The sequence below is a fragment of the Callorhinus ursinus genome, unplaced genomic scaffold (assembly GCF_003265705.2).
Source record: "Callorhinus ursinus isolate GAN/ISIS: 27379988/994484 unplaced genomic scaffold, GSC_fseal_2.0 scaffold41, whole genome shotgun sequence".
NCBI lineage: Eukaryota > Metazoa > Chordata > Mammalia > Carnivora > Otariidae > Callorhinus > Callorhinus ursinus.
Window position 1 is genome coordinate 3151227 of NW_027397103.1, and position 20603 is coordinate 3171829.

The 20603-nt window shown below is 44.5% G+C and overlaps 1 protein-coding gene across 4 annotated transcripts in view; it reads right to left on the bottom strand.

The window, feature by feature from the left end:
• Window positions 1-20603, bottom strand: part of CCDC60 (coiled-coil domain containing 60) — a 192057-nt gene that overhangs the window by 170825 nt on the left and 629 nt on the right. The gene's annotated exons all lie outside the window — the stretch shown is intronic.

Sequence of the window (20603 nt, forward strand, 5' to 3'; positions counted from 1 at the left end):
CTTATGGCTTTATTTAAATATAGAAAAAAAGCAATAACTGTAATAAAAAAGCATTGATAAATCCGACTTCATTAACAACTACTGCTCATCAGTGGGCACCATGAAAGGAATAAGAAGAGCCTGGATGAATATATACATACATGCGGCAAAAGACTCCTATCTAGGGTATATAAAGAATTCCTACAAATCAATAATAAAAAGACAACCCAATTGAAAAAAGAAACAGAAGACTCAGATACTTCAGAAAAGAGGAATCCACATGGCCAATCAACATAGGAAAAGATGCTCAACATCATTACTCAGCAGGGAAATGCAAATTAATGTCACAATCAGCTCTCCCTACCCATCTACCAGAATGGTTAAAATTAAAAAGGCTGTTTTGATGAGGATGGAGAGCAATTGGAACTCTCATACATGGTTGACACTTTGGAATGTTGGTGATTTCTGATAAAACTAAGCATACTCCTCTTCTGTGACCCAGCAATTCCTAAAACAATTGTGCCTATATATGTTCATGCAAAAATACATAAAAGTATGTCCAAGCAGCTTTATTCATAACAGTCCCAAACTGGAACCACCCTATATGTCCATCAATGGGACAGTGTATAAATAAATTATATGCAAACAATGCAACACTCCCCACTAATAAAAAAGAATGAACTACTGATAAATTGTACAGATGTAATGGTAGCAAAAGAAGTCAGATGTAAGAGAGAACATGCTCTATGATTTCATTATATGAAGTCCCAGAATGAGCAAAACCAATCTGGTGAAAGAAGTTAGAAGAGCCATTACTTCTGAGTGAGGGCAGTATGGATAAGGAAAGACTTGAGAGAATCTTCTGGGATGATGGGCATATTTCCTATCTTGATTGAGGTGGTGGTTACATAGGTATATAGATATGTAAAAGTTAATTGACTTTTGAGGTGCAACTTAAGATTTAAATAGTTTACTGCATGTAATTTATACCTCAACAAATAAAATAAAATAATAAAATACACCCCCTTTTCCCCTTCTCATACTTCCTACAGTCAACCTCCAAGTCTTTTTTTTTTTTTTTTAAGTGAGCTCTAGACTTAATGTGGGGCTTAAACTCACGACGCCAAGATCAAGAGTTGCTTGCTCTACCAACTGAGGCAGCCAGGCACCCAACCTCCGAGTCTTTCTTAAATAAAGACAAACATATATATATGTCTACAGATGGGTAGATGGATAGATTACAGACGTACCTATATAGAAATTTGAATAAATATGGGATTATAATTATGGCCACTGTTCATATATGTTTTCCCAGGGCAATCTCCAATTATGTGTGTTGTCCCAGTGTAATTAATTATATCACCTCCTTTCACCCTGTTAAGTGTCCAGTTTGGACAAGAAATCACATGGTCACACTCATTATAATGTACATATAGCAATCCCCTTTCCCCCCCACCAAACTATATCCATAATGGCCATCTTTCCATGTCTATATGTACGGATCTACTTTATTTATTTCAGTGGCTGCATACTATTCCATAGTATGAATGTACATGACATTATTTGACTCTCCCTATTGATGGAGATTTTAGGTTGTTTCCAGTTTTAAAAATAATATTGATGCTGTTGGAGTAGACATTTTCTGTTTTTGCCTTTTCAGCGTTTGGGTTGCCTTCTTTGGATCAAAGCATCTGGATTTTCTTCTCGAGAATTTACCCTTCCCCCACCCTCAGTGTGGGTGTGGGTGACCCCCATTCTGTCGACTCCACGGGTGGGCAATATCCAAGTGCATAGCTCAGGGATGGGACTCTTGATGACTCACTTGGGAAAGAGATGTTTCTTTTTTCCTAATGTTATCAAACCAGAAGAATTTCAGCCTGGAGCCGTTCATGGCCATTTTGATACACAATGGAGAGCTTTTACATTAGAATAAAATCAGCAGGGATGGAAATGGGGAGAGTGAATATAGGTAGGCAGATTCCGGATGACTTTATCTACGCTAGATCCTGCTACAACAGAAGCCAAATCCCCTAGAGTTTTCCTGTAATGTGAGTCTCTAACACCTCCTCACCTTTTTGTTTGCTTGTGCAAGTTGGAGGAGGATTTTGTCATTGGCAACTAAAAGATTTCTGACAAAATATAACTATGATAAGCATCCTTCCGTGTGTGTGTGTGTGTGTGTGTGTATACACTCAAGAACATATACATGTGTATATATATATTCAACAATATATGTCTATTTTGAATATATACACGTATATATTCTTGGGAACAGTACTTACAGGAACATTACTTTTTTATTTAAATTCAATTAGCCAACATATACAAGATCATTAGTTTCAGAGGTAGAGTTCAGTAATTCATCAGTTGATTATAACACCCAGTGCTCATCACATCACGTGCCCTCCTTAATGCCCATCACCCAGTTACCCCATCCCCCCATCCATCTCCCCTCCAGCAACCCTCAGTTTCTTTCTTACAGTTAAGAGTCTCTCATGGTTTGTCTCCCTCTCTTGATTTCTTCCCGTTCTGTTTTTCCCTCCCACCCGCTATGATCCTCTGCACTGTTTCTTATATTCCTCATATGAATGAAACCATATGACAATTGTCTTTCTCCGATGGACTTACTTCACTCAGCATAATACTATAGGAACATTATTGCATGATCAGTACCAAAAGTGAAATGACTGCATAAAGAATCTTAATGTATTGGAAACTATGCTCCAAACACGTACAGATTTCTACCCCCACCAGCACTGTTCAAAAGTGCCAGTTTCCCCACACCTGGCGGTGGATTTTAGATGTATGTGACAATGAAAAAGTGAGCAAGAGACTTGACAGGCACTTCGCAGAAGAGTGTATCCAAATGGCCAATAAACCTATGAAAAGATGTGAACCTCATTTGGCACTCAGGAAACGCAAATTAAAACCATAAGGTGTTACCACTAAACACCCACTCAAATAACTGAAAAAAAGACTGACTCTCAGTTATAAAATAACTGAGTCACAGGGATGAAAAGTACAGCGTAGGGAATACAGCTGACAACATTGTAATGATGTTGTATGGAGACAGGTGGTGACTGCACTCATGGTGGTGAGCCCTGAGTGATGTACAGAATTGTCGAATCACTGTGTTGTACACCCGAAACTAATGTAACTATACTTCAATTAGAAAAAGGGGGGGTGCCTGGGTGGCTCAGTCGGTGAAGTGTCCAGCTTTTAATCTCAGCTCAGGTCTTGATCTCAGCGTCGTGAGTTTAAGCCCCGTGTTGGGCTCCGCGCTGGCATGGAGCCTGCTTGGAAAAAAAAAAAAAAGACAACTCCAAGATTGTTGAGGATGCTGCTGATGTGAGGGTAAATGACTACGGCTACTGTGGATGCCTGCACAGGGGTATCCTCTAAAGTTGAACAGATACGCATACCCTGTGGCCAGCGATTCCCCCCACGTGCACATACCTAACAGAAGTCTGCATATTTTTTCAGTGTAAGACATGTACAAAGGTCAGCATTTTTGTAATAGTTGCATCCCCTTTTACCTCCCCCAAAAAGCAACACAACCCAAAAGTCCTTCAGCAGGTAAATGGATAAATAAATTGTGGTAATTCAGAGAGTAGATACTATACAGCAATGAGAATGGACATCTGACAATTACACATGAAAATGTAAGTGAATCTCATAAACATAATGTACATATGGAGCCAGATCCAAGAGAGTATATGCTGTATGATTCCATTTCAATGATGTTTAAAAAACAGGCAAACCAGGGGCGCCTGGGTGGCTCAGTAGTGTTGCCTTCGGCTCAGGTCATGATCCTGGGGTCCTGGGATTGAGCCCCGCTCCGGCTCCCTGCTCAGTGGGGAGTCTGCTTGGCCCTCTCCCTTTGCCCCTCCCCAACTTGTCCTCTCTGTCGAATAAATAAATAAAATCTTAAAAAAAAAAAACAGGTAAACCGTATTGATGGTGATCAAAATCAGGATGGTGATTACCACTGGGGAGAAGGGGCTTGTGTCTGGGGGGTAGCTTGCAGGGGTTTCTGGGGCTTTGGTAATACTCTACACCTTGACTTTGGTGAAGAAGTTGCATAGATTTTTTTCACTGTGTAAAATTTCATCAAGCTGTACACTTATATTTGCATATTTTTCTCTATGTATGTTATACTTCAATAAAAAAAGTGTTTTGTTTTCTTTTAAAAAAGCATTTGGGTGAGAATAAAATGATTTGGAAAAAATCTAATAGTAGGAAAAGACTTCAGAACACACAGGTGAATGCTAGAAACTCTGAAAATCAGTCCTGACGCAAGATAGTTATGATGATGAGAGGCCAATTCTTCAGGCCTTTGTTACAAACCCAAAGTGAAGTATCTGATATATCTCTCATTTGCATTGCCAGGAATTTAATCTCTGGACAGACACAGGAATAAAGTGAAAAATGGACCGGGAAGCAACAAAGGAGAAAAACGCTGTGAAAGCTGACCACAGCATATGTATCTGGGGCTTGGTGTTGTATTGTGAAGGAAGAGAATTCCAGTCACATTCTGCACTAGACTTGAGAGAGAGAGATTCTAAAAAATAATCTCATGAAAACGTTGATATGAACTCATGGCCGAAGGCTCTAGAAAGAAGCATGCGTTAGATGGGTGGGGACTCTGGAAAATGAAATTTTGAATGAAATGAATCAAATGGAGAAGAATGAATGAATGAATGAATGAATGTGAGTGAAATGCAAGGAATAAGTAAGCAAAGTTCCGATAACAAAGGTAGGGGGCAGCATTTAAGGAAACCTAGTCTTCTATAAAGCACCAGTGGGCTGAGATAGTCAAAGAAATTTCACCAAAGATGGCAGGAAGGGCATGTTCCCACAAGTGAACAGGCTTCTAGAATATTGCCAGAAAACCTAAAGGCAAGAATGAGTGGAAGCTTAAAAAAATATGTACCAAGAGCAATACATTTCCAATAGGATTTGTATTGTTCAGAGCAAGTAGATGTACAAGGAGATAATAGGTCCACTCTTTGGGGAAGATCTTGAAATAATTTAGTCAACAAAAATTTATTGTCTTCCCAGAGGCTGGCACATAATAGATGTGCTGCAAATAGTTGTTGAATGAATCGGTGAATTCAAAGAGCATTAATGGAGGTCCCTGCTTCAGTGACCCTCTCTGTTGGTGGTGACACAAGACCCATGAGCAGGTGTGTGATAGGAATTATGACTATGGAACCCTGCAGAGTTGGGGGGGAGGAGACAAGGGAAAGAGCGAGAGAAAGCTTCTCGAAGAGAAGGTGCTCCTACTTTGTCTTGTTGTAATAAGCCCTGAATATCTGTCTGGACCCCATCAGCACTTCTATCAACAAGTAGTAAGAAAATATAGATCAGACTGCATCTAAGTACTGCACCCACCTCTGGTCAGCCTTCTCTGAGACAAGGATACTCTGGTTACCTAAGTTATAAGGATCCTAACAGTAGGAACCGCCTTTATCCCCATTTTGCCAATAAGGAAACTGAGGCTTGGAGCGAGAGGCAATTTGCCAGGGTCCTACAGCTGGGAAGTAGCAGAGCAGGGCTCATCCTGTGTCAGGCAGACTCCAGAGCCTGTGATATTAGCATCCCATGCTCCTGCTTTGGGTAAACAGCTGGAGAGATGCCCTTCAAGGTTTCTGTAGGACTCTATGGTTCCAGGTGGTGGCTCCTCATCTTCAGCCTTTCTCAGAACTGGGGAATCTGTGGGTCTGGGCTGTTCTGCTTCCTGAACCTACAGAAGGAATTCTTTGGCTTGGGTTCGGTTGGCCTGCAATCTACCTCGACGTGAAAACAAGGACGCGTCTACAGCAACAGCACGCCCGTGAATCTGCACTTTCCACAAGACCATACCATTTCGGCCTTGAACCCGCTGGGCCTTTGTGGCGTCTATTCGTTTTTAAGAATTCATTTGGGGCCAATAATATGCTTTGTTGCGATCCAGGCTTTGTAAAATGCAGGAATTAGCTGCAATGACATTGCGTGGTATTAATGAGTTGTAACTGGATATCAAGCTCATTATCACAACAACCCCCCCCCCCACCATGTGTCTAGCTGGAAAGAAAGCTCCTTTTTCCTTGTGAAAGCAGAAAAGCCAAGCTTCAGAAAATGTTGATTTATGCGGAAAGAGCCCTCCACACTCTTGAACGACACAGCATGAATTGTGGCCCCGTCATTTACAGCTGGAGACACCCTCATACTCTTCTGCTTTTGGTGTAAAACACTACCTGGGCCACCCTGTTATCAATCTTACCCAACAATCTATTTACCTTAAGTACACAGTTACAGAAGAAGCTCCATTACAATCCAGGGCAGATGAAAGAGCATTAATGAAACTGTGAGTCTGTGGGATTGGGTGGCTTAGCAATTGGTCTGAAACGCCACGTGCCCCTGGTGTCCACGTGGCCAGGCTGCCTGGGGCTTTCTTTTTTGTCTTTTTAAACACGTGAAATTGTTACAAGAATTAACAAAGCTAAAAGGAAGGATAGGAAGAGCTAACAAATACTGTTTAAGCATTATGGTACAAAGGCGAGAGAGGGAAGGAGGGAGGGAGGAGGAGATGGAGAGAGAGAACAGGCAGAGAAGACGCACAGCACAGCTTCCAAACCTGCGGTGAAATACAAACTGCTTTCTGGGGAGTGGCAGGTTTTGATTTTCCCCGAATTGGGGCTGGCTGCTTCAGGGGGGTGTCTGACCTCTGACCAACCTCCCCGCCCCTTCATTAAGGGCCCTACCCTTGCATTAAATTCCGGTCCTTTGGGTGCCAGAAGTAGCTGTCATCCTTCACAAGCAGACAAGGAACAATAGAGTCTGGCTTCCTTTCAAGTCAGTTTGCAGTAGGACCATGTTCTAATATCAAAAAGGAAAAGGGACACTTTGTTTTGTGAGTAACCACGAGACGGCTGCATTTGATGTGACTTCTGTGGACAGTGTGACACTGTCCCCCAGGAGGATCCCGTAACTTCTGATGAGCTCAGAAAGGCTTTGGTGACAAGAAGGTGGCGGCTGTAGCAGTGTGGTCTGGAACTGAATCTAGAGACTTGAGGGTGAAGCCGGGTCCCCATCCCAGCGAACATGAACAGCTCTGGGCATGCAGCGGAGAGGACAAAATGGGACTTTGGAGCCAGGCCGGCCTGGGTTTGAGTCTTGGCTTCTCTATCACCCAAGTCACCTTTTGGGGGTCTGAGCCTCGTTTTTCTTACCTGTAAAATGGAGGTGGTAACACCTCCCTCACGGGGTTGTTGAAAGGCCTCAAGGTAACACTTATAAATCACCTGGCGCATCGTGAACGCTCCGTAGGTGGCAGGAGAGCAGGGTGGACTAACAGGTAGGATGGTATAGGCTGAGGAGCTGAGGTGCCACAGGCATCACAATCCAAATGAAAGGAAAGACCACCTTGAAGGAATCTTCGAGGTAGCTGTAGGAGGATGGGTCCCTGGATCCTTATCCACTTTGAGAACATAAGAACAGAGAGTGAAAAGGGAGACAGGGATTTCTTCCACAACACCTGTTGGGGTGCTGGTCCCAAGGGGAGGGGGATGCTTCATCCTTCGTTTCAAACAGAATGACAGAGAGGCTTTGGTGGGACTGCTCAAGAGTTTAAAGTTCGATCCCGGCAGCTGGGGGACTGCTGAGCTGGTCCCTGACCCTCTCCTGGCAAATCCAGAGGACAGAGGCAGGCTACGGGGTGCTCCTGGGGCTGGTGCTGGGTTAGGAAGTGGTGCTTGTCTTTGACAGTGTGTCAAGCATGCATAAAACCTGGGCACCAGATGGGACACCCCAGGCAGGAATATTAACCTGGGGTTTTGCCCATAGTAGCTCCCACCCAAAGCCCAGGAGACTCCAAAGTCAGGAGTCTGGGCGGAGCAGACTACTGGTAAACCAGAATCTGAGGGACATGTGTCTGATAGACAATGTGTAGAGAGCTGGAATCATTTGGAAGGCTGCAATAGAGAACTTCCAAAGGGCCAACAGAAGTGCCTACAGGAGAAAAGAGCCAGCTTTAGACATCTGCAAGTCCCTACAAGAATACAGACCTCTTATGGCAGTACCAGTGAGAACTTCCCTGTGCTCCCTATTTTCCCTTCCAGCCAACACAGAAAGCTAAGGGGAGCAGGGGCATCTCTGTGGGTAAAGGAAAGGGCATGCCCCACACTGCCTTCCCTCGTGGCAGGTGGCCTGCAGGGAGCCATCCTAAGCTGTCCTTAATAGGTAGGAGAGGAAGCACACTCTTCTCCTTGAAGGAAGGTTGAAGTGTTGCTTAATATATTAATACTTAGAATCAATGCTTTTAATTTCTGAATCGTGATTGTGTCTTGTGACTTGGAGAGACCACGAGGCTGGCTACCACCCAAGGGCAAGCAGAAAAAGCACTGGATACATCGTCTTCACGTCGGGGCTGGAGAAAAGCTTCCCCTGCTGAAAACTGTTCAAGGGAGCAGGGGAGGCAAAAAAAAAAAAAATAAAAAAAAAAAAAAATTGTGTTTTGATTAGATCCCAGGCTTCATTCAACAGACAGGTTGCTTTTGTAACGCTGGTATTACAAAAGATGGGATGGAGGCTTCGTGAGGTTTTGGGCAGTGGGCTGGAAAGAAATGAAAGTCCTGTGCAATGCTTGTCAGCTGCTGACTTCAGGGACTTCTGGGGTGACTGGAGTATCCTTGAAACACCCCCCTGAACTTTGACCCTGACCAGTAAGGACAAGCTAGAAGTGAATAGCCTATGAGATGCAGTCAGTATTTCTTCTACTTCCCCGAAGCCCCTCCAAGTAGGTGGTTTTCCTTCTTTATGTTCTTCGTTTGAGAGTGGGGACATATTTGCCCTCGACCCATGCGCCCCCGCAAATGGTCAGGCTTAACTTTGCAAAGTAATACATAATGGTTAAGAATGGGGACTTTGCAGTCTGACCCAACTTGGGTTCAAATGGCAGATGGGCCGCTAACTAGCTGTGGGACTCTGGTCAAGTTATTTAACTTCTTTCAGCCTCAGTTTGCTCACCAGCAAGATGGGGTAAACAGGGCCCACCTCTTAGCACTGTCGAGTAAATGGAATTGGATAATTCACATAAGAACTTGGCATGGCACGTGGCACATAGGAGGTACTCAACCAATAATATCAGTTATTTTTAGTATCATCATCACAACTATATAATGTGCCACTTATTTAATTTTAAAACATCATGTCATTTTTAACCCCATGAGGATACAAAAGCATACTTCATTTTGCTATCCCCAGGACAATCTTGAAACTGATGATTCATGAGGATATAGATTTCTTTCTTTTTTCTTTGACAGAAAAAGACACAAAAAACCCCCCAAAAAACCCAAACTGGCATTATACCAAAAAATTGGCGTTACACACAACAGAACATGCGGGCAGTTGGGATGTACATAAAGGTAGAATGGTATTCATCATAAATCAATCTCGGTTATCATTCTGGACCCAGGCTTTATGGACATCGTCTTGAATCTTCACAAGATTTAATCACATTTGAGAAAATGCAGCAGCAGAGAGGTGAAGCAGATGGCCTAAGGTCACAGAGCGGTGAGCAGCAGCAGAACCAGGACTCAAAAGCCTGGATGATTCATGGCCTCGGTTCTAAGGCAATCATGCTAAGACGTGAGTTTGTCTGGTCGGCCAAGGAAACTCAAAAATTGCCCTTTACTGAGATAATTTAAATCATGAACCCTGGTGCTACAGAAAAGGGGGCAAGGAGGGTGATTTGTTGGCTTGAGGCAGGGAGGGAAAAGGTGAGGGAAGCTAGTCAAGGCTACAGAAGCATCTGGGCTGCCTATGATAGTTCCCATGGACCCTGAAGAGAATGCTCCCCATCTCCGCCATTTTTCCATTCCATTTCCATCCCTACGAGGATGCCAGATTCATAGCTCAAATTCCTTGGTAGCTGTCAACAAGCTTGGCTGCCTGAGTTTTGAAAGGCCTCTTTTAAAAGGTCTAAAAATATCAAAGAAGCGATTTGATTAGCAGAGGATGGGATCAGCTAATAAGCAATAACAACACAGGCAAGTTATGCGCTAATTGCCTTTTGGGCATTTTCTTCAAGGGCTCTCGGAAGTGCAACATTTTCGTCCTGTTCCTCTTTTGGCTGCCTTTTCCTGAATGCATAAAAGTGATCAGAATGAGAGTCATCATCTTTGGAAATGTCAGTATTTAAATGTTTTAATGCTTGATATTTGGGAGCCCATGGCTTTGATCCCTAAGCAGGAATATGAAAAGGTAGCATTTAATGAGCACTTACTACATAGGAAAGGGGCTTACTCATAGCCAGGGGCTTTTCTGAGCATCATCCCATTGATGCTCCCAACAACCCTACAAAACAGGGACTTTTATAATTTCCATATGCGAGCCAGGGAAACTGAGGCACCGAGCATAACTTGTCCAAGGTCACACACATAGCAAGTACTAGGATGGTATCCATGTTTATGGAGCACCTCAGCACATGCTGGGAATTACCTGTGAATAAAACATTTGTGGGCCTGGTCCAGATGGATTTACAGTTACCTGAGGGATGTACCTGGTACCTGGGATTATCCCTGATCCTGAGAACAGATGCTAAAGAATATTGAACTTCTACCCATTGCCAGGCATTGCACTAGTCTCTAGGGATAGAATTGTGAGCAAGGCACGGTCCTTTCCCTCAAAAACCTCCAAGTCTAGTGGTAGGGTTGAACAAATAAACAGGCAATTATGATGCAGAGTATTTTTTTGGTAGAAAATAAAAAATTTGGGTCAGAGCTTGGATTCAGACTGAATCCATTGAACTAGATATTTGCCCAAATGATTCAACCCAATTAAGCTGCTTATGATTATCAACATCTCAGCCACATACACACCAGAACCTCATTCCTCATTAGCTGGGCCTGTCTTCCGTTCTATCTAGTGGGTCTTGGCAGCATATTGACCCAGGATCAAAGTATGCCTTTCTTAGAAATGTGGCTTTAATTAGAAGTGGCTTATAAATTTTCATCGAAATGAGCGTTATTTAGAAAGATGAGTCTGAGCTACATTCAGGGTTCCCCCCATTCTGTCCTTGGCCGTGTTTCTCTTCCAGAAAAGCTCACTAGCATATTTTAGCAAGAGCTCAAGAAAATGCAAATGTCCTTGTCTGTGGTCGCAGGCACAGTCACATTCTTGTTTGCATTGCCTTCAGCTAAAATTGGCACTTTCCTTTTTCCTGCCAGGTATTTCTGAATATACGCTTTAAAAATTGAACTGACAGATGCCCCTTTTGTAGAGATACTTGTCTACTTACTGCCCATTGTTACTGCAGTCAACAGGCTTATCTTAAAGGCACAGGGTCTGTCCCGTGAATCAGTCCTGGGTTCAAATCCTACCTCCACCACCTACTTATCTGGGCGTCTCGGGGGAAGTTACAAAACCTCTCCACACCTCAGTTTCTTTATCTCTGCAAATAGGGGGAATGACTGCACCTGCCCATGGCATGAGGGGCTATTTTAATAGTGTATGCAAAGTGCCTGATGCACAACAGATGCTCAGTAAGTGAAGGCCATTATTTGCTCTCTAGAATCACATAGTGAGGCCGGAACCCCAAAACTGTAAGTTTCGATTTCTTGGTTCTGCAGATGAACATGAAGAAACCAGAGAGGCTAAGTGATTTGACCAGGTAGCAGGAGAGCTGGGATTGGAAGCTGGCCATGCCTGTCCCACCACTGTCCAGAGCTCCAGAAACATCTGGCCATGGAAACCCAGAGGAACAAGGGCAGGGGATGTTTCAGGAGGAGGAAGAAGACAGAGAGCATGACATATTCAAAAACCACTTTGGCTTCCGAGTAGGGGCCAAGTAATGAGAGATGAGGCAGGCAAAGTTGGCAAGGACAAAGCCTTTTAAACCTCGTTAAAGATATTAATCTTCATTTTGAGGGCAGTGGAGGGCCATTTAATTGTCCTATTCAGGGGAATGACAATATCCTACTTGCATTGGAAGAGAACGGGTTGGAAGTTCAAATTGAAGGTAATGAGGCCCAGGTAGGGGGCCGGTGGAATAGTCCAGGCTACAGATAGTGGTAGCCTGGACCGGATAGCGACCTTGGGGAAGGAGGCAGTGTGGGCAGAACACCTGCCCTGAGGCAGCTGGTTGGAGCTAAGGGTTGATGGGGAGGGAGGGGTCAAAGAGGAAGTTTGGGTTTCTCCCTGAACAGTTGGGTGTGCAAGGGCATCATTTATTGAAAGAGGAAATGTCTCACCATCAGATAAGCATTCAACTGGGGCAAGGTGTTGAGGACTATAGGAGTCCTCCACCGTGGTGGTTCTCTACCCAGGATAAACTTGTCCCCTAGGGTGCACTCGGCAAGATCTGAACACAGGCTTGATTGACACAGGCTTGATTGTCGCAACTTGGGGAGGGGGCTGCTACTGATGTCCAATGGACAGAGGCCAGGGATGCTGCTCAGCATTCTCCAAAGCCTAGGACGGCTTATCGGCCCAAAATGTTAACAGTGCCAAGATCGAGAAACGCTACTCTGCCGAAATTCAAAGCCTTGAAAGAAATAACACACTGGACCTTTCTGATTATTGAAACTTTAATGAGAACCCATGGAGTGAAATCCTCTCTAACTTGACAACACCCTGGGATGGAAACTTGGGTAACTTTGTGTATGAAGAGGGATAGTGTGGAACGGTTTATCCACTGGAGCTCTGTGGGGCAGCATTTTGTCAGGCAGGGTTCCAGGAAAGAAAGAATGTGCTCCCTGGAGGAGCATGGTAGTCCTCTGCCCTGCCCCTTCCCCTATTAGAAAGTAAATTCTAGCTTTGGTTCAGTGTCTCGTACCACCTCAACTTCCATCTAGCCAACATTGATTCAGACCCGAAGGCTTCACTGTGCATGTCTTCCCATGATAGAACTTATTTTTACCTCCAAGCTCCTATATGTTTTTTTGTTTTATTTTATTTTATTTTTTTTATTTTTTATTCATTTGAGACAGAGAGAGAGAGAGAGAGCATGAGCAGGGGAGGAGGGAGATGGAGAAGCAGGCTCCCTGCTGAGCCAGGAGCTCAACGTGGGGCCCCATCCCAGGACCCTGGGATCACAACCCGAGCCTAAGGCAGACACCCAACCAATCTGAGCCACCCAGGCGTCCCAACTTTTCTTTTTGGTACTTCTTATGTGCTGTCTTGATTCATGGATATTTATGAATTTGTTCTCTCAATGGAATTGTGGGTTCCTTGAGAGAAGACCCCCCAAAAAGTCTGTCCTGGTAGGTGTTAAACATATACCGTAGAAGGTGACTCTGCTCATGTCCCAGGCCACTATGGGGCATTATTCCCTGTCTTTTCTACCACTGAGCTACAGCCCACCATGGACCCTTTGAAGCCCCGACAACACTGGACCCATCCCAGAAACTATCCCAGCAGTACAATCTTCTCACCTTTGTGAAACCCAGAAACCCCGAGGCATTTCCAGGCTTGCAAGCTGGTCGCCAGACGTAGCTAATTTTTGAGTTATTAAATAAAACTACCGATTGCATAAATTCCAATTTAGGCAGAAAGGCATTCGATTAAAATTGAGCCCTGTAAGAAATTTTCTCAGTAGAGTTTGAACACAGGAATTTAGAAGGAAAAAATGCCACCATCTCATGATAGAAGGTATCCCATTACCAACCATTATGATTTTGAAGTTAGCTGTCAGAAAGATCTTCGAGAAAAATCTGTTGGTTTATTCAGTCCAAGAAAGGTTGAATTGGCTTCTGTCAGATTTTCTGTAAGTGCTTACTTGCCACCGAACCCCACACAGATTCTGCAGCTTCTGAATTTCACAGCTCCACAGGCTCTGGGATTGCTGAAAGGGGGTCGAGGACAGGGCTCATTCCACAGTCGTGCAAAGGCTTGCCTAACCCGAGTTTCTTCAAGCACCCCCCCAGCCCACGGTGGAACCAGACGGGGGCTCATAGCAATAAAGATGGTGCACAGTCCACTGTCTCAGCTCTTTCTCTTCCTGTTATCCCTCTCTATTTTTTTTGCAGAGTTTCCAGAAGCGTGTCTCATGTGATGGCCTTTTTTCACTTCTGTATCCCCAACACTAGCATCATGGTTGGCATATACAAATATTCGTTGAAGGACTGAATGCTTCTATTGAGGGCCTCTACCCTTCCCCTGGCCCCAGAGCCCCCCAGTCACCGGGTTGCTTGGGACACCCAGTTTCTGAGTTTTTGGGAAATCATTTGTGATTCACAGTCACTGCTGATCACTCCATCCAGTACCTATCTCCTATACTTTCTCGTCTCTCCTTTGCCTTTGCTTTCCACACTCATGCTAGCTACACAGTTTCCCAGGTGTTCTTGCGGTTAGAAAAGGCAGGCAACACTATTCTGGCAAATGAAACATAAGAGTAAATAGCAAAGTTCCTGGAAGGCCTTCATAAAAGGGACAAACATAGCTCACATTCTCCACTTTCTCCTCTTTGTGCTGGGATATGAATATGATGCCTGGAGCTGGGGCAGCCATTCTATGACCATGAGGGGAAAAGACCTGTCCGTTCCTACATTGGCGAGCTTCTGAACCAATACCGGCAGGCATTCACCTCCAGATTTCGTGTATGAGGAAAATAAATTCATATTTGTTTATGTCATTGCTTTTCGGTTTTTCTCTTACTTGTAACCCAAAATGATCCTAACTGATACACAGAGTTTTCCTTTTTTTCTCATTTCCTTCTGGTTCTTCATGGGATTCAAACATGAATGATGGAACTGGGCCGAGAGAGTTAAATCCAAGAAACTCAGAATAGGGGCACCCCCATTTTTACAACTAGAGTTTTTAACTGGGTCAAGCATTTCTGTCACCTGAATGAACTTTCTCCTGCAGGGCACCCCACCCTTCATGCACATCTACTCTCAGGCCAGTTCTAAAAAAATATCCTTCAACCTGCTTCTTCCCTTCCGCCCTTAAGCTGGGACTTGGCCTCACTGTGGGACTTTGTAGTTAACACACAGCCTCCTCCAGACTTCATATCTGGGCTGACACGTCTTCAAAGCAGTGAGTGACACTCCTGTCCAGTCTGAGAACGAGGAGCACTGGTGATAATTACCGCCATCACTTACAGGCGTGGGGGGGGGTGGTTAACTGTGTCCCAATATTGTGCTCAGTATTTCACATGTGTGATTTTATTGAATCCTTCCAAAACATCGATGCAGTAGACCCGATTATAATTCGACCCATTTCACAGAGCGCCCTACTAGAGACTGTCAAAGAGGAGATTTGAACCCATCTTTGTTTGACCTCAAAGGCAGAGCTCCTCCCTAGTCACTGAGCTTGTATCACATCCCTTAGATTCTTTGATGTGTTTCTTCTACCGCACCCACCCCCTGCCCCCCATGGAGAGCAGCTGCCTCTTTGCAGCCCAGACAAAGAGCTTGCTTCATTTGGTCCAGCATAAAGAAAGTGCCTATCGCTCTTCCCGTGTCAGGAGGTAATGAACGTGCACCTGCCCCGCAATTTATCATGGAGGGCAGCTCACTGTCGCATGGACCTGCAGTTAGACACAGCAAGATTCACCAAGGCAGGCATTACCAGCCCAAAGCATCAGGGCAGAAAGAAAAACAACAAAACAAAGCAACTTGAATTCTGCAATCGGCTCATGCATTTAACAATGGAGCGCTAAGAATCCCTTGGAGAGAGAAAGGGACTGGTTGCTATTTCCCTGGCCTAAGTCATGAGTCGTATAAAAATGAAGGTGCAGCCGGTGGGATTCTTCAGAATTGAATCTCAAGTGGTCCGGAGAGCTTTTATTCTTTCTTTTTTTTTCCCCCCAGCGTAATCAGTGATTCAGGGCAGGGGGCGTGGTCTCTGTGATTAGAGGCCAGAGAAATCAACCAGCGCTGAGGCCACTTCCAACAAAGACGGGCGATGACTCACCACTTACCTCTTCAGGCCACAGTTTCTCCTATCTGGACAAGAAGGAAAATCACTTCATGTTTGCGGCTAGGAACGACTTACGCTGAGACTCCAGGTTTCTCTTGTTGGGGGATCGCTTTCTAAAATACCTTCGTTCTCCTTTTCTGATTCCAGGCAGCCCAACTCAGTGTATAACTGGGCTGGACTCCTAAGACCTTCTCTGGGCATTTCTCTTATCATACAGGGGTGGGGGGGGGGGGGGGGGCAGAGATGCTTAGGCCAAGGTCTTCTCTATACCTGGGATTCTGCTTAATTTGCCCCCTTCTCCCCTCTTGGCAGAGAACTAGACCTGGGAGCTCTTCCAGCCTCAGTCTACCCAGGTACTAAAGGGGTTAATAAGAACACCTCTATCACAGAGCCAATAGAGGATTAAACAAAGCCATACTGGCTAACAGTTCATAGTATTTACTCTGAGCCAGGCTCTGTTCTAAGAGCTTTACCCATATCAGCTCATCTAATCCCCACAACACCCTACGACAGGGGAGCACTTTTAGCTGTTTCATCTATTCTAAGATGCACGTTTTCTTTCCACATTTAGCATCTCTGAAACTGGGGCATATCTTATAATTGAAAGTAGGTTATAGTTTAATCAGTAGAGTTTTCTTTCTTAGTGGCACAAAAAGATTATGACGCATCTTGAAATGGAAGGTGTCTTAAATTAGATAAAATGCGATGTGCCCGTTATCACAGATGTGGAAACTGAGGCTCAGGTAACTCATTTGCTCAAGGCCACACAACCTGGTAAGTGGCAAAGTTGGGGTTTGAACTCACGTTGTTTGCTGAAGAATCTTTTTAACACTAAGCTAGGCATATGAACAGAGTGCCAAGTATGAATCCTGGCTGTCTCAGGATCTGCCCAAATTAGAGTTGCTTCTTTTCTCTCTGGGTTTTAATGACAGCGTGGTAGAAACTTCAGGCACTGAGAGACAGAGCTTGTCTAAAGGATTCCACAGCTTTATAGTTTTTGCCAAATGCCATTTCTGCATTTCCATTCTAGAACATGGAGGTGGTGTGTGCTAAGTGCCTCTCTTTTTTTAGCCCCTTTCAAGGAAGAAAATGTGTTCCTGGTAATCTGTACACGCCCTGATCCCCTCCCTTCCCCATGGCTAATCCTGTTAGTCTTCTCTTTTGCTTCCTTGGGAAACAAAGGGAAAAGGGAGTTAAAGGGAAAAGGAATTCCCTCAAAGATTAGGGAGCCCAACATGGGGGGGTGGAGGGCTGCAAGCTTTCCTCAACAAAAGACATTCCAGCAGAGGATTTGCATATCTTATTCATGTTTTTTTAAAAACTACATGAAGGGCGCCTGCGTGGCTCAGTTGGTTAAGCGACTGCCTTCGGCTCAGGTCATGATCCTGGAGTCCTGGGATCGAGTCCCGCATCGGGCTCCCCGCTCAGCGGGGAGTCTGCTTCTCCCTCTGACCCTCTTCCCTCTCGTGCTCTCTCTCTCTCTCATTCTCTCTCTCTAATAAATAAATAAAATCTTTAAAAATAAATAAATAAATAAAATAAAAATAAAAACTCCATGAAGACTGTGCAAGGCAGGGTGCCATTGCAACATTAGTTACCTTGTAGCGCCTTCCATCCTGTAAGAAGGAAAATGCCTAGCTTCAGAGGGCTTCAGGATCCTTTCGGGGTGGGGGGGTTCCCCCACGTGTCATTACACTAGGGCATGGTGGACCCGTAGTCGGTGGTATTACCATGCAGCCCAGTGTGGCTTCACCCTTCTCCTCTGAGAAACCAGCTCCTTCCTCAGTCACTCCTCAGTGGATGCTTACCAGGCTGCCTGGCATTTGTCATCCTCTATGTGGCACCCCCTGCCCCCCAATAAACCTGAAAGCGATTTGAAGCCAATGACTGCACTTACACCTTCTTTTTCTAACCCCCTGTGGTGCATGCTAACCTCTCTCTCACTGCTTGATTAGCATGGGGAGGCAGGGAGTGCTTCAACCCTGGGGACAGATCCAAGTTCAAATCTGTTCCCTGCTGGCCAGTATCCTTGGATAAGGGATCTGTTCTCCCTGGTTCTCCATGTTGCCATCCTTCTTGTGAGGAGGTAACAGCTCACCTTGAAGTGTTGCAGGTGGTTCTGAAAGATCTAGCTCAGAATCCGGCAGGTGGTAAATACTCAAGACGTGCCAATTGTTACCACTGTTATTTACATTGCTGCAATTATAATTGGTTTGATTTGGTTTGACACCAGAAATTGCTCCTAATCTGTACACATTTTCTTGTGGTTTGTCACTTTCTAGTTAGCTTTGTTTAGGTTAACCAATGCTTTACAGTAGCTCTAAAAAGTTGCAATTTCTAAAAGCATGCTAATTCAGATGTGAGCCAGTGACACCCTAGAGTCTTCATTATTTCCTTGAAAGTGGGGCAGGGGCAGCGGGATTTCAAGGAGGCTTTCGTGCCTGAAGTCTTAGTTTATCCAGCGGTTCCCTGGAAACTGCCTTCCCTTTCCTTGACCTTCCTGAGTTCCACCAACCCTCTTCCCAAGAAAGACATGGCCATTCCAACCTCTGTACCTTCCTCTACTTTCTTCATCTCTCTATCCCAAGATGGAAAACTCTATTGCATTTACTGGGGTACATGGGTTCTTCCCTCCGCAAATCTGACACATACACACACACACACACACACACACACAAACACATGCAGACAAGTTAGCTGTCCTTCTCTGAATTCTCACGATACCCAACGATGCTTTTTACTCAGCATTATAATTACCTATTTCTTATCCTTCACTTCCCATCCCAAACATATACACTATAGATCATGAAATATTTAAGATCAAGTCCCATTCGTTACAAGAGCAAGTGTTTAACAGTAACGAGTTCCATAAATGTTTGCTAAATGGATGAAATAACAATGTAACTAAATTCTAGGGAGGGTTTGCTATGTGTCAAGAGAAGGCACAATGAGACTTCCCCTTTGACAGATGGTAACACAGAAGCAGAGACATTCTGCAAATTGCCCAAGGTGATAGGGCTGCTAAGGGGCAGATCCAGGGTTCAAACCCAGGCTGTTTGGGTCCCTTGCCCAAGCTCTCACACTCCCCTCTGCTTCCTAAAAGCACACTTCGCTCCTCATTCTCTCCCCCCATTGCTAAAGAAGTTCAGTCCCAGAGGGGGACTGCTCCAGATGGAACTCACTTCTGTGTAGCATTTTGAGATGAAAGGAGATACATACAGACTGCATCTTGCAGAGTGACCTCACTAAGAATGCTGAACAATGAGGGGTGCTTACAGATGTGTTAATTCTTAGAAGGGAGAAGCTCAGAAACACTTTGGACTACAAGGGAGCCAGGGGTGAATTTTAAGGTCTCCTTTGGGCACCGATTTCTCCCCAGGCCCTCCTTTCTGGGGCAGGACTCTGAGCCATAAGATATGCCACAGTGGGCTGGGGTTGCCTGTGACTCTCCTTTCCACTGTTCCCCTACCTTAGCCAATCGGTGGTGACATACAGTGTGCAGTGTGTGAATACAATAACAAAGACACACTTAACAAAGACAGGACAGGCCTACCCAGTTATGACTGGTGTGGGAAACAAAGGCAGAAGAAAAATTATTAAATTTCCTTACTACCTACAGCCCATTGACAAGTCCTTGAAACAGGGAGTGACATTCCTCTAGGGACTCAGCTGCCTCAATGTTAATACTTTGCTAAGGGCAAAAGGCAGTCCTAGCCTGACCACCTCTCCCCCAAACCCCCAGGATCCTGTAAGTCTACTTTAACATGTAAGAATTCCTTCGGAAACTTCCTTTATCTCTAAACCCTCCAAGTTACGTGTTGGCAGTCATCCCCCAAGCATATGGCCCACCGATATACATCTGAAGGGTCTCATGACTAAGGTTTTATTAGATGGTAATAAATGACCTTTTCCCAACAATAGCTAGCCCCTTCAAGGTCCTGGAAGCCATGCTTGCAAAATTCCTTAGAGACTTCCGCTATTCCTCACCCCCTCCCAACTTGAAAGTATATAATGGGCCGCTCCTCATGGTCCTATCCCCTGTGCTTTAATAAAATCACCTTTTTGCACCAAAGACGTCTCAAGACTTTCTTGGCCGTCGGCTTCGAACCCTAATAACATCTTTCCTACATCAATGATCATTTGAAAACAGAAACACTTGACTGTGGTCATGAACTACACAGTAATGATTCTTCTCTGTTTTTTTTTTAAATCAACAACAGAATTTTATGTCATATATACACACTCTCAAGTGTTAGCATCCTGCTAACCAATTTCCATAGCTTCCTTAGTCCTAACATTGTTTCTGCCTAATTGATGTTCCTGGTCTCATTTGCAGACACGAGGGAATAAAGGCTCAGGGATGCTAAGCAACCTGTCTTTTATCAATAGTTGGCGAGTAGCAGAGTCAGGCTTCACAACCGAAAGTTTGACTCTGAAGTCTTTCCATAAGAGAGGGGATGTGCCTGTATCTCGAGCCCAGTGGATCTCCAAAAATAATTTCCGCAATGGCAAGCCTACAATTCATCTTAATTTTTTCCTGATGTTCTACAGTGTCACTGCTGATTTAGTCTATCATTTTGGAATTACTGGCTAATAGAATGGCCCAGCTCAGTGTTCTGCCTGGCGTTTTCATTCTTTACGAGAAACCAACCATTGATAGCAGCAGGGATGTGTCTCGACAATTTAATTACACCAGGACTTCTCTCTTCCCCTGTCCCTTG